We start from the raw sequence: 13155 nt of genomic DNA, 5'->3' as shown, positions 1-13155 counted from the left end.
ACAAGTTTGGGAAACTAAATAACTTCTGTATGAGTATATTCTCCATATTTAGAAAACGTCAATTATCCATGATATTACTTCCATGAATTAGCTATGCACTAGCAAAGCCTGATAGTAAATAGCAGTTGGTGACACCAAAGATTCTTTAAGGAACATTAGAAATAATATTTCTCCTTTCCATACATTGCAGGGTGTAGTTATTTTTAATGCATTCTGGTTTTTCCTTTTTTCTACATTTACATTAGTTGTCTTGGATATTATTCATTTAGATAACTTTCAAGAAATATAGAAGTCTAAGTTTCCATTACCCATTAGAAGATATTGCATTATATTGTTTTGATTTTTACTGGGCAAAATATTTTACCCCAAAGAAGGTAGGTAGTACTCAAGAGAAATTGAGAATTGGGGACCAGGCTGTGTGGATTTAAATTTTGGCAATGACCTCCACTAGTTGTGTGATGTAGGGCAGTTTCTCTCTACTTCATTTCCTTATGTATAATGCATGTACTAATTTTAGATGGTTGTTGTGAGGATTAAATGAGATAGATAACCTGTGCAATGTGTAGCTCATTAGCTAGTGAAAGACAGCATGACTTCTTCATCTACCAACCTTCAAACAGGCTCCCAATTAGGGAGCCTTTCCAAGTAGGCCACTGTATGCTTATTCCATGTGCCTAGGTATTCAGTAGCTTTTTCTTTAAAATAAAAGAAGACCTTGGGAGTTCAAACCCACAAAAGGAAATCTGAAAATATTTGTGTGTGATTTAAGAAATTTATGGAAATCATGAAAGAACAGTTCTGTGATTCCCTTTCATGTCTGACTTCCAAAAAAATAACTGTCTATTGTATGATGTCTGGTCTGGGATGTTTATATGAGTTTCTTTTTAGTTTCATTTGTTTCATTCTGTCCTTGAAATATAGATTCAGAAACCAGCAGGGTTTATGTTGTGTTGCCCTTAGATACTATTAGCACTGGAACTGTGTCTTGGCCTTTAACCAGGCTTCAGAGGAGTTCAGTGCTTCACTGTAATACTGGGATACAGGATTTTTAGAATACACATTCAAGGGGAAGTTTAAAAAATATTACTTGTTGGAAATACTGTTAATTTATGTATTTTATGATAGTGTAAGTAATGACATAGATCAATCTTGTAAAATACAATTGATTCAAATTGTTATTTTCTGAGAAAATGCTATTAAAAATTGTCCAAAGAGCTGTTTTCATAAAATCTGCCATGTCCTATGATAGATGCCACCACTTTTGTCCATGTATACCATGTATGCCATTTCTTATTCCATGTTTGAATAACCAGTTACCTTATTTACAATTAGTGCTTATTTTAGTGCCAGGGTAGCCAAGCCACATCCACACTTATTAGCATCACATCCCACCCTACTCTTATCCTCATTTAACTTGGAGGGTTAAACATTGACTCTGGAAAGCTGCGTCTTCCCTTGCAAAACTTACAGGTTGATCGAGAAGAAGGAATAGAAATACCTGAAGCTTTTCTAGTAAGCCAGAAAACAACATCCTTTGTTTATGGACAATTCCAAGGCAGCATAGAGTGGTGGAATGTTCTAACTGTGAGTTAGAATGATGAGCTGTTTGGTGTTTCATTATGGTGGTCAGCATCATGAATTCTATAAGAGATTGGAGAGCATATGTCAATGAGAAGAAGAGAATCAGACACATGCAGGTGGCAAGGATTGTCAGGCTGATTATCAGGAACTAGAAGCACATTGAGCTGATGAAATCACACACATGTGGCAGTCAGGAAGGGGAGAAGTGCGTTATTGATGACAGGAACCAGTAATCCTGAAGAGAGATTTTCTATATTTAATTTAGGGCACATTGAGAAATGGAATCCTTTTAGTCATCAAAGGAAACTCTTGCTGAAGACGCAATGGGTTTTAAAGGAAAAAATACTGGCTTTGGAACTAAATAGGGTCATATTTTTTCTCTGCTGATTGCTGATATTAACTCTGACGGTTGGCAACCATTATGAATATTGTTTCTTTCATTGGTAAAATCAGTGAAAAAATATAAAGCCCACAGGTTCCCTTGAGAGGACACATTGGAGTCTGTTGAACAGGTTTGCTTTCTTGAAGCCTTTCAGTCCATGAGCTGTGAGACCTCATTATTTGGCTTATACATTCTTATGTCCTTGTTTCCTGCTCATCCTAAAAATTTGTTTCCCAGGATTTTGCTTTTTGTCCTTCTTCCTTCTACGGTGATTTTTCTCCCTGACTTTAAATACCCTCTGATGTTCATGGCTTCGTGTTCCATCTCTCCATCTGAGCGCTCTCTTTGTGCACATCTTTCTCATACTTCTTCCTGTCCCTTGCATGATCTCTGTGTGATATTCTTCCACAGAGATTTCAAGCAAAGGATGTCTGAAAAGGAAACTAACTACCTTTTCCTTCACTCTCATTTGCCCACCTTCATTCCTTCTTGACATCTTTCTCAGTGAATGTCACTGATGTCTGTCTGCTCAGTCCCAAGAAACAAATGAACCAGTAGGTAATTGAACCCCTCCTCAAGTCCTGCCAACCCTTTCCACACACAAACACGAATACCAACTACTTGACTAGTTCAGTAGAGTTTGTCTCAGGAATATTTCTGAATTTGTCTCAGAATCCCTTCTATTTTATCCTCTTGTATTTCATTTGCTCATTGCCTCACATCTACATGGGTAGTAGAGTTTTCCACCTGCCTAGCATACCAATCTGTTCTTAATTTATTTCTGACTTAATCCACCCTCCTCCCTTTTAGGAAAACTGACATTTTCATTAAACAAATATATGCTCGTCACTCACCTATACTCTTGTCTCCTCCTAGCAAACTCCTATTTATCCCTCAAGACTAAGTTGAAACATTCTTTCCTATGATGTTTTCTTTGGTGTATTGATTTCCTTACCCTGCTCCTAAAGCACTTCATTGTAGCCTGTTAATAGTATTTAAGTTTCATTGCAATAAAATATTTGCCTCTCTGTTTTCCTTTCCTAGAACATTAGGGATCATACCTTATTTATCTTTAGCATCCAATGCTTGGTGCATAGAAGAGGTATTCAGTAAGTGTTTGTTAATTAAATGCTCAGTAAATATGTGCTGAATGAAGGGATGGATAAAAGAACAAGTAAGATTATATGTGGGATAGCTAAGAAGGTCAGGTAATAAGAATTAAAATTATTATTAAATAATTAAAGTTCTGGAAGAAAGAATATTACCAACACCAGAGACACTGAATGGAAAATAGAAACAACTTGAGAAGAAGGCATAAATACTTCAGATAATTCAGAACCCCTCAAAATTTGTTTTTTCAGATACTCAGGGGATGCTAAAAATTATCAAGTGTCCTGGAACTTAAATAGCAAAAAGTAGTAATGGGTATTTGCATCTTGTTAACACATTTTTTAACATGTGTTCTCTTAAAACATTATATAGATCAACTAAAATCTAAAATCATTTACTATTGTACAAAGTGCAGCTATGTCTAGAATGTGCCTTAGAAATCAAGCGCTTGACCTAAAAACGACACACTGCCCAATTATATAAACCATTTTCTGCTATTACTACTGTTTCCATGTCTTCCTGAGACCTGTTGGCAGACATCTGGGAGAGTTGATGGCTGGATGTGTTTACTCTCATCTCAAATGTGGGTGAGGATATGGGCAGAAGCTTGGCAGGACTGTATTCCAAATGTGAACAAAATACCACTGAAGGCCTCTCCTTTTGCTAAACAACCGGAGGCTGTGAACCCAGTGGTACTTTCAATGTGCAGTGTGTGATGAGGCAAACAGTGGCTTGGTTCCAGTGTGTCCCTTGCATTCTTTCTAAGGCCATGCTTAAAATTGGAAATTGGGTTTTTTCCTTATGTGTTTCATAGCACATAATTCCAGAAACTTAACATGGGGCAGCCTTGTTTTTTGAACAGGGTAATGCTAATCTGGGATGTACAAATGATGTGCAAAAGTCTCTAGCTGTGGGTTGCTGTTTGCTATCATAAATCTCTTATTTGCCCTCAGCAACATATATCTAAAATAAATGCAGATGAACACGTAATGGCTTTAGACTCATTGACCCATAACTCGGTGTTTACACATTTCTTACTCTAAAATAGTATCCTCAGTTTATCACAATGAAAGTTTCATTGTAATTCTTGATTCCTAATGCAATAGTTTTCTGTGAATAGTGCTTCTCCGGTTATTTTCAAAATTTAAATATTGTTAACTTTATGCAGTACCTACATGCACTTAAAGGTACATGAAATCTCCTTTATGTTTCATATAATATTATTATTTAAAGTAACTAAAATATCTTTATTCTAAATTTAAAATAGCTTTTTTTAATATATATACCAGGATTGAACTCAGGGGCACTTGATAACTGAGCCACATTCCCAGACCTATTTTGTATTTTATTTAGAGATGGGTCTGAGTTGCTCAGTACCTTGCTTTTTGCTGAGGCTGGCTTTGAACTCACCATCCTCCTGTCTCAGCCTCCTAAGCCACGGGATTACACACATGCGCCACCATATCCACATGAAATAGCTTCTTTGATTTTCCCAAAGTGTTATTTCACTTCAGTAATGCTTAAAATAATAAAACATATATATATATATATATATATATATATATATATATATATATATATATATATATATATTAAGGAAAATAATATTTTGATTTAAGTATCTTCACTTACAAGATTTTAAAGTTTATGAAAATTGTATTTGAAAAATGCATTGACACTTTAAATTTTTTTTTCTTTGGAAATTGCTATTGCTTGTAGAAATAAAGTGACCTTATAGCCCAGTTCTACTGAACTTTATAATAACTGTAGAGGAATTCCCTGGAGTTCTGGGAGTTACTAAATGTAAGCAACTGAAGTAGGGCTTTAGACAGGCAAGACATGGCATGGAGTTACAATGAAATAATCAGAGTTAGAAGAATACCACAAAATTCTGCAATTGCAATAATATTAATTCTTTTGTTCAATATATGTTGGTGTTTACCATGCACTGTTTGAGGCCCAGCACTGAGCCCAGCAAGTGTTCTTCCTAGCAAGGAATAGATGTGAAGCCCCTGAGTGTGAATATCAACAAGGTTCCAAACGGAAATTAAAAGTTTATATTAATTACAGCAGATTCTTAGAGTCTTGTTATTCTTAGAGTAATAGGAAGAAGAAAACATTTATTAAGATCTAGTATGTGTCAAATAATATGTTAGACGGTTTGCTGATAAAATTTTGAGATCCTTTTATACTCAGATATTTGTTTCTCAGGAAACAAATGATACATTAATATGTGCTCTACAGAAAAAGAATAATAAAGAGAGGTCTATAGGCAGAGTGTGGACTGGGTTAAGGTGAGAGATGTACAGGAGATGGTTGAATGTCCAGCCTTGAGTGGTGGAGCCACAACCTAATGGGACTGAAACCTGGAACCTGGAACACCATCACCACGGACAGGCAGAGAGGAGAGGACTCAGAAGGCATAATCAGTACTTAAATTGCCCTGATTTGTCATCCGTGTCTTCCATTGACCAAAAACAACCAGAAGCCAGAGAGCCTGAGGGGACTCTAGGTAGTTGAGCCTTTTGAAGCATAGTACATGACATCGGGGGCTGAGATGACTGTATGGGGACAAATGAAGAATAACATAAAGTTTATTTCTCAGGTTTTCAGAATAAGACTTTGGAAAGCTGTATGTGCATATTTACCATCATGATAGTCATTGTTTTAAATGTCAGGAAGAGGATGGTGTAGGCATATTCCCCAGTAAAGTGAAGAATCTGATAGAAATGCTATTGTTATTAAAATAACTTTCAGCTTCTTAGCAGTCAAGAAAACAGAAGACATAGAGTTTGCATGGCTTTCTCTTGAAGCATAGCAACCTGTCATTCCTGAGGCAAGAATCTTTGATAATAACACAGAATTCTCAATACAGTGAGACAGGTAAAATGAATAGTGTTATACTGGAGTTTCAAAATATGTAACATGCATTTAATGTTTCTTATATTAGTCATTGATTTAAGTGGGAAATTTGATGTTAAATTGTAGTGTCTGTTTCTATCTGTCCAACTTTTTCTTTTACAAAATTGTCATGTTAATGTTTGGTTTTAAAGTAGGCATCTCTAAGTGCAGTAAATTGAAGCAAGTTTTAATTAGTTTCAAACCCTGTTACTATTATTTTGATATTAAAATATAAAATATATGAAATATTAAAAACTGAATACTGAGGTCTCCTCAGATCTTGAGAGCTTAGTCCTGAAGAGTAAACGACTCTTCTCTTTACATGACAATGAACAGAGTAATGGCATTACTGTAGCCTTTATCAGAAAGTCTATAAAAAGTTATGACATTTACAGAGAAATTCAACTTCAACTGATAGGGACTTACCCTTATGTAACGGACGTCCTTCCACCTAAATTTAAATCATCATGTACGTCTGAGGCTGGGAACTTAGGTTCTTGTATATCTGACCTAAGTTATTGCCCAGTCTCAGGCACATAGGTGCCATGGAAAAAAAGTATAAGGCACAAATTTTGAGTTAAAATTCTGGTTTGGTAAGACTCAAAGCAATAGAGAGAATTAGGAGAATATGTAGTGTGGTAGACAGCTTTTCATTCATGTGATAAATATTTGAGAAAATCAACTGACAGGAGGAAAAATTTATATTGGCTCATGGTTTCAGAGGATTCAGGCCATTGTGTGCTGACTCCAGTGCAAAAACATCATGGTGAAAGGAAAACTGTTCAGCTAGCTCATGGTGGCCATGAAGCAGAGAGCAAGAGAGTGAAAGAGACAGATAGACAGTGATAGGAAAAAAAGAGAGTGTGTGAGAGGGCGTGGGAAAAGGGGACACGAGACATGATATACCCTTCCAGGACATGTCCACACTGACCTACTTCCTCCTACTAGGCTTCATTTTCTATACAGTTTCCACCACACCACCTCCCAATAAAACCTTCAAATTATGAATCTGTCAATGAATTAATCCACTGGTGAGATGAGAGCCTTCACAATCCTGTCCTATCTCCAGACATCCACTATTGAATGTTGCTTCATGGGGACCATGCCTATAATACATGCGCCTTGGGGGACACTTGAGATCTAAACCACAGCACATACAAGCCATAACATATAGTAATAGGTAACTTATATGTTTAAAAAAGATTCAGAGGAGGGTGAGATAAAGGGAGTTTTGTGGTTGCAGTTGGTTCCAAGAGAAGGGACTTTCCAAGAGGAAAAAGGATAAGGTTTAAGTAGTTAAGGAAGATAGAGAGAACAGTCCTGTTGAAGATAACCTGTGGTTATCTCTGGTGTGACCAAGAAATATGAATGGACAGGTGTTAGAACCTTACTACTGAAAGCATGGATTCTCAGCACGGTCCTGGCACCAGGTGAGACTTAGCATTTCTCTCCTGACCAACTGAGTCAGAATCTATATTTTGACAGAATTCCCTAGTGGTTTCTAAGCATGGTTATCTAAGGCTGGGAACTCAGGTTCTGGTACATCTGACCTAAGCTATTGCTCAGTCCCAGGCCAAATGTGAGACTAGAAATAATCAATAAGTGTTTATTTGTGATCTATTCTAAGCCAAATTTTATATTTGGAGCCATCGTAAAAGTTTATTAGAGCAGCTGTAAAGGGCCCATGTTGAGAATGGTTGAGCCACAAGGGCCTCAATGGTACAATGAGATGAGGTTAATTAATAGAAATGCTGGACAAAATGTAATGTAAGTGTTGTTTCAGATTAATGGCTCTATTGCACCATGAGGAAAGTCTGCCCTATATTATGCATCTGTTATAATATTAAATATAGTACCTGTGGACCCAGTGGTATGTGCCTATAATCCAAGTGGCTCAGGATGCTGAGGCAGGATGGTGAGTTCAAAGCCAGCCTCAGCAAAAGCAGGGTGCTAAGCAACTCAGTGAGACTCTGTCTCTAAATAAAATACAAAATCGAGCTGGAGATGTGGCTCAATGGTCAAGTGTCCCTGAGTTCAATCCCCTGATAACTCCCCCTCCCCCCAGAAAAAATATATGTATATGTATAGTATTAGTATAATATTAAAACATGGGTGTTTAATTGGAATTCAGATTTCCATATCAGAAATTAATTAATTTTAGGCATCTCTCTCAGGGGTTACATACTTTTCTTTTAGTGATGTGGCTTTGTTTTAGAGTCAATTTTAAAGGAACCTTGCCTGGCCTGCCTCACAGTCTCTGCAGTTTCCTGGAGACCTTAGTGTGTGCATGGCCTTGAGGTGATCCTTCTCTCTTAGAAGCTGGCAGTGCCTCTGTGCTGGTGTCTTAAGTGCTTCCTTTGAAACCTGAGCCTTGTGCATTTTCCCCACAACTATAAAGTCTTCTCAGGACAGGTGAAACAGAGCAGTTGAATACCTGCAGTAACCTCAAATGGCCAGGGGCACATTGCGGCTCTTTTCCATAGTGCTTTTTAATACCAGGTGACTCGCTAACTAAAATATCAGATGCCTTTTCAGCACAGAATTATTTATTTATTTATTTCGCTGATGTCTGTTTGGAAGAAAAGAAAGTTGCCTTGAAGACTTAGAATGAAGAGTTGTATTTGGAATTTGAATACAGTGACTTTTAAACTGTCTGATGTTGCTTCCATAGAATAATGAATTGTTGGGATATCTGGGTGATCCAGTTAAAGAAAGGATCACATGGACAACACATTTCATCAGATTATTTTTATTGCAGTTTCTGATTTAAATAAGAAAAAACAAGTGATTTGAGGAGGTATTTAATTTTTGAAGTAAGATGATTAATTTAAGAACCTGCCTTTTAGAAGTGGTGAGATATCAAAAATAATCTTGTAAAGGTGTTATTATAAAAGATAATTATATATATATATAATATTATATATATATATGTATTTAAATTACTTTGATATTCATGAGTTGACACAAAAATCACTGTGTTCCTGTTAACTTTCAGAAAAATTACACAAAGAGGACTGTGCCTTATTTCAAATATATTACCATTGTGTTTTCAGAACAAGGCTAAAGAGAGGCCTGGTTTTAACTTCTTGATTAAAAATATCTTCTTACTCCCTTAATTGGAAATTCGTACCTTTTGTTATATATATCTATTTTGAACAGTGTTAATACAAGTGGCTCAGAAACCATTGAGCTCTGCTTTAATAATTACTCATAATTAGAACATCTGAAGTCTACTTGATTATGTGATCTTGGAAGTCACAAAACTGCTTTTGCCCCTTAGTTAAGAGAATCTCTTTATTGTCAGCAGAAGTATTATTTTACTGTTATTATGTTCTTATGGGTGCTGCAAAGTACTACAGGGCATTTACAAGGGAACATAAGTCCAAATAATAGCATTTAAAGCTAAAAGGAAGGAAAAAAATATTTTCCATTTCTCTGATGTTACAGATAAGAAAAACAGAAACCAAACTTGACATAATCAAAGGGATAGAGATGAAAAGCTACAATTTTAATAGTATTTGTTTTATGGGGTATTTAATTACCTATGGTTGAGTAGTTTTTACCTTGGTCTCAGCCTATACAATAAAATGGGAGGAAAGTGTGTTACTCATGCCCTTGAGGTATTTGTCCAGAACACGGAGCCCTCAGGAAGGGACATTTTAGCCTCACAGAAAGCTGCTCTCATTGATTCATATGGAAAAATAAAAGACCCAGAATAGCAAAAGCAAGTCTAAGCAGGAAGTGTGAATCAGGCAGTATAGCAATACCAGATTTCAAAGTATACTACAGAGCAATAGTAACAAAAACATCATGGTAATGGTACCAAAACAGTCGGGTGGACCAATGGTACAGAATAGAGGACACAGAGACCAATCCACAAAATTACAACTTTCTTATATTTAATAAAGGGGCTAAAGGCATGCAATGGAGGAAGGATAGCATCTTCAACAAATGGTGCTGGGAAAACTGGAAATCCATATGCAACAAAATGAAACTGAATCCCTTTTTCTCGCCATGAACAAAAGTTAACTCAAAATGGATCAAAGAGCTTGATATCAAATCAGAGACTCTGCATCTGATAGAAGAAAAAGTTGGCTCCAAATTCCTTAATGGACCAAGCTGTTCTTGATCTCCATCTCTGTGTTGTCTCTCCACATTGTCTTTCCAGCTATCTCTTTGCTCTCGCTCAACTTTTAAATTATTGGCTCAGGTATTCAAGATGTTTCTTAAAATTGAAAATAAATATAAACCAAAAGCAGATCGAAGCTCTGTTTCCCAACCTAGCCTTAAAAGTCTTACAACCTCATTCTGTTTATTAGAAGTCACTATGCAGCTCAGACTGAAGGAGAGAGGGGGGAATTCATCTATACCTTGTGTGGGGAGAGCATTTTAAAACATCACTAGGCATTTTTTTCCTAGCCATATGTATCTGTGTGTGATCTTCCTCCAATTCCTGTCTGTTCCTGACAGGAGGTTGCTGGACTGGACACCTTAGGATAAGTGTAGTTTTGTGGTATGACTTAACAAGATGCAAGTCCCTGATTTCCAACATTGTGGACAATTTGTCCCTTAAGGAGAACATATTTCTTAGTTCTACTTGGAAACATGAGAGGTGATTATTTCTTCAACATTCTAGAAACAAAAGGAAAATCAGCATTTTGCCCATTTTCTGGGACTTTAGCCGAATTCGTTAGTTTTAACCTAAATTTTGTTTAGACAGATAACTATAGCAACTTGCATTATATTTTCATATAATAGATAAAATATGTAATTATAAAGTTAAGTCAAACAAATTAATTAGTAGTTACAAGTTAATGAATAGTATGCCCATATTAGCAAAGAGTACATCTCTGATAGATATTTATTTGTAGCATGCATTTCTCATATTTGTCATAAAACTGGTTATCTTGAATATTTGACATTAATTAACAGTAAAATTTAAGTTTTTATGAAAGTCTTACAGCTCCTAAGATTTTAGTTGCATGTAAACATATGTCCCTGTGTATTTTTCTGGTTAATAAAAGTGTTCAATAATAGGAATATACTTATTCTAACTTTGATTATATTTTACTTTGTGACTTTGAAAACATGATTTTCTTTATGTTTTCATAACATAAAGGGAGGAATTATTATCTAGGGAAATTATATGAATGAATTATGAGACTGTTCCTCACACTGCTGTGTGTGTGTGTTGTGTGTGTGTCTGTCTGTCTGTCTATCTGTCTCCATGGTTTCTTTCATTTTTTAAAATCAAAGTAACAAATTCTCCCCACACCCTGGCATCCTCCCTTCTTCAACTTCTACCTCACCTCTCTTCCTTCTGTGCAAAGAATTAATTCACCCATACTTGCTTTTCCCCACTTTCTTTCCACTTAACTTATTAAGATTTCTCCCCATCACTGATCTGAAATTGCTCTTAATCCTGAATGGGTACTTAGCAAACCTCATATTTCTCAACCTTTATATGGCACTGGGCCTCATTGCCCATTTGTGATTCCTTAAATCTCTTGTTCTGTCATTCCTGTAATCTAGTCCTTTTTAGATTCTCTCAATTTTCTGATCATTTTTCTGACACAATGTACAATCTTAATTGTTCTTCCTCCCTTTTGATTTTGGTAACCCTATAATTTTTTTTAATTATGCTTATCATTCTACATCATTTTTCCTGAATAAATCAATCTTTGGGTGAATAACTGCATAATTCTTCACATAGAACTCCAGAACTCCAATTATATATTTCTGTGCTCTAATTGGCAGATATATAGTCCTTGTACTGCCTGCTGAGATTCTGCCAGGGAAATCCACAGACACATACTTCTATTTCTCTTTCCCTTTTTTCCTTTCTCATAACATGTCAGTCTTCACCTTTTCTTTTTCTTTACCATTTACTTTCAGTCTCCCATCAACTTTGAGGAATTTAGATTCCTAAATGTCATTTCAGTTCATCTACTCTCTGAAATCTCCTTGCTAGTCCTTTAGTTGTGCTCATGTTCTCTTCCCTGAACTCTTTCCCTGTCTTCATAACACTGAAGTGGTAGTGCCAAGATCAAACCCCTTTCTACCTGAATTAGTTCCTTTACTATCATGTTTAGCACACTGCCTATTTTTCAAATTAATACCAAGTTGAATTCTAAACCCAGAGCTTGAAAAGTTATTTCTGTAATCATTTTATAATTTTAATAATTTCCTTATAGATTATTTTTAAATGAATTGGTTGTCATTTAATTTAATGTATAAAAATCATATATATTTTATAGGAATCAAATTCATTATTCATTCATGTTTTCAACCAGCATTTATTGACAGACTCAGAAAATGCATGAGGTAAACTGCCTTGTGACAACTTTATGTCTCAGGAAAATGATCAGACATGCAATTAGACATTAATACTATAGTGTCATAGGTGCTAAATAAAGAGTCTTTGAGAGCTTCAATTTCTAAAAGAATTGAAAAGGTATCACAGAGACTGTGTTATGTAAGGTAGGATAGGAAAAAAAGAGTAGGGGTGCATATGACCAATAACTGAAATTTAAGGCAAAGGAAACAATACGAGCAAGGAATAGCATGTCATCATAAGGAACAAAGACCATGGGTTTTATGTGTATGGGAATTTATTGGGTGTGTTTAAGCAGAAAAATGTATTTGTGATCACTTTGGTAGCTCTCAACATTTGTAAGACAAATTGGCTGGAGGAAATACATAGTCAAGGAGATTAATTAGATGACTAATACAAAAGTCTAGATAAGAAAATCAAGATGATAAGACCAAGATGTTGACTTTGTAGAGAAGGAAGAAATCCTAAGGACTAAATAACGAATGTTATAAGCCTAAGAAATGTCCACACTCTCTATATGCACACTGTATTCTTGTAACTTTATTTTATTTCTGTTTTGAATTGTAGACATGGGATGTGGAGCTGGAAAGATCTGCAGAATCCTGGGCTGAAACTTGTTTGTGGGAGCACGGACCTGCAAGCCTGCTGCCATCCATCGGACAAAACTTGGGAGCACATTGGGGAAGGTAGCTTAAAAATGTGAATTTTTGTTTTCAAAAACATAAGTGCTAGAAATGAAATACTTATTTATTTATCATTGCAGACTTTCAAAGCCTTGATGCTTAAAAGAATAAAATATCATAAAATAAATAACAAAAATGAAATATCATACCAGAATTGTCAGCAG

The sequence above is a fragment of the Ictidomys tridecemlineatus genome, unplaced genomic scaffold, assembly GCF_052094955.1.
Source record: "Ictidomys tridecemlineatus isolate mIctTri1 unplaced genomic scaffold, mIctTri1.hap1 Scaffold_110, whole genome shotgun sequence".
NCBI lineage: Eukaryota > Metazoa > Chordata > Mammalia > Rodentia > Sciuridae > Ictidomys > Ictidomys tridecemlineatus.
Note: the sequence above shows the minus strand (reverse complement) of the source record.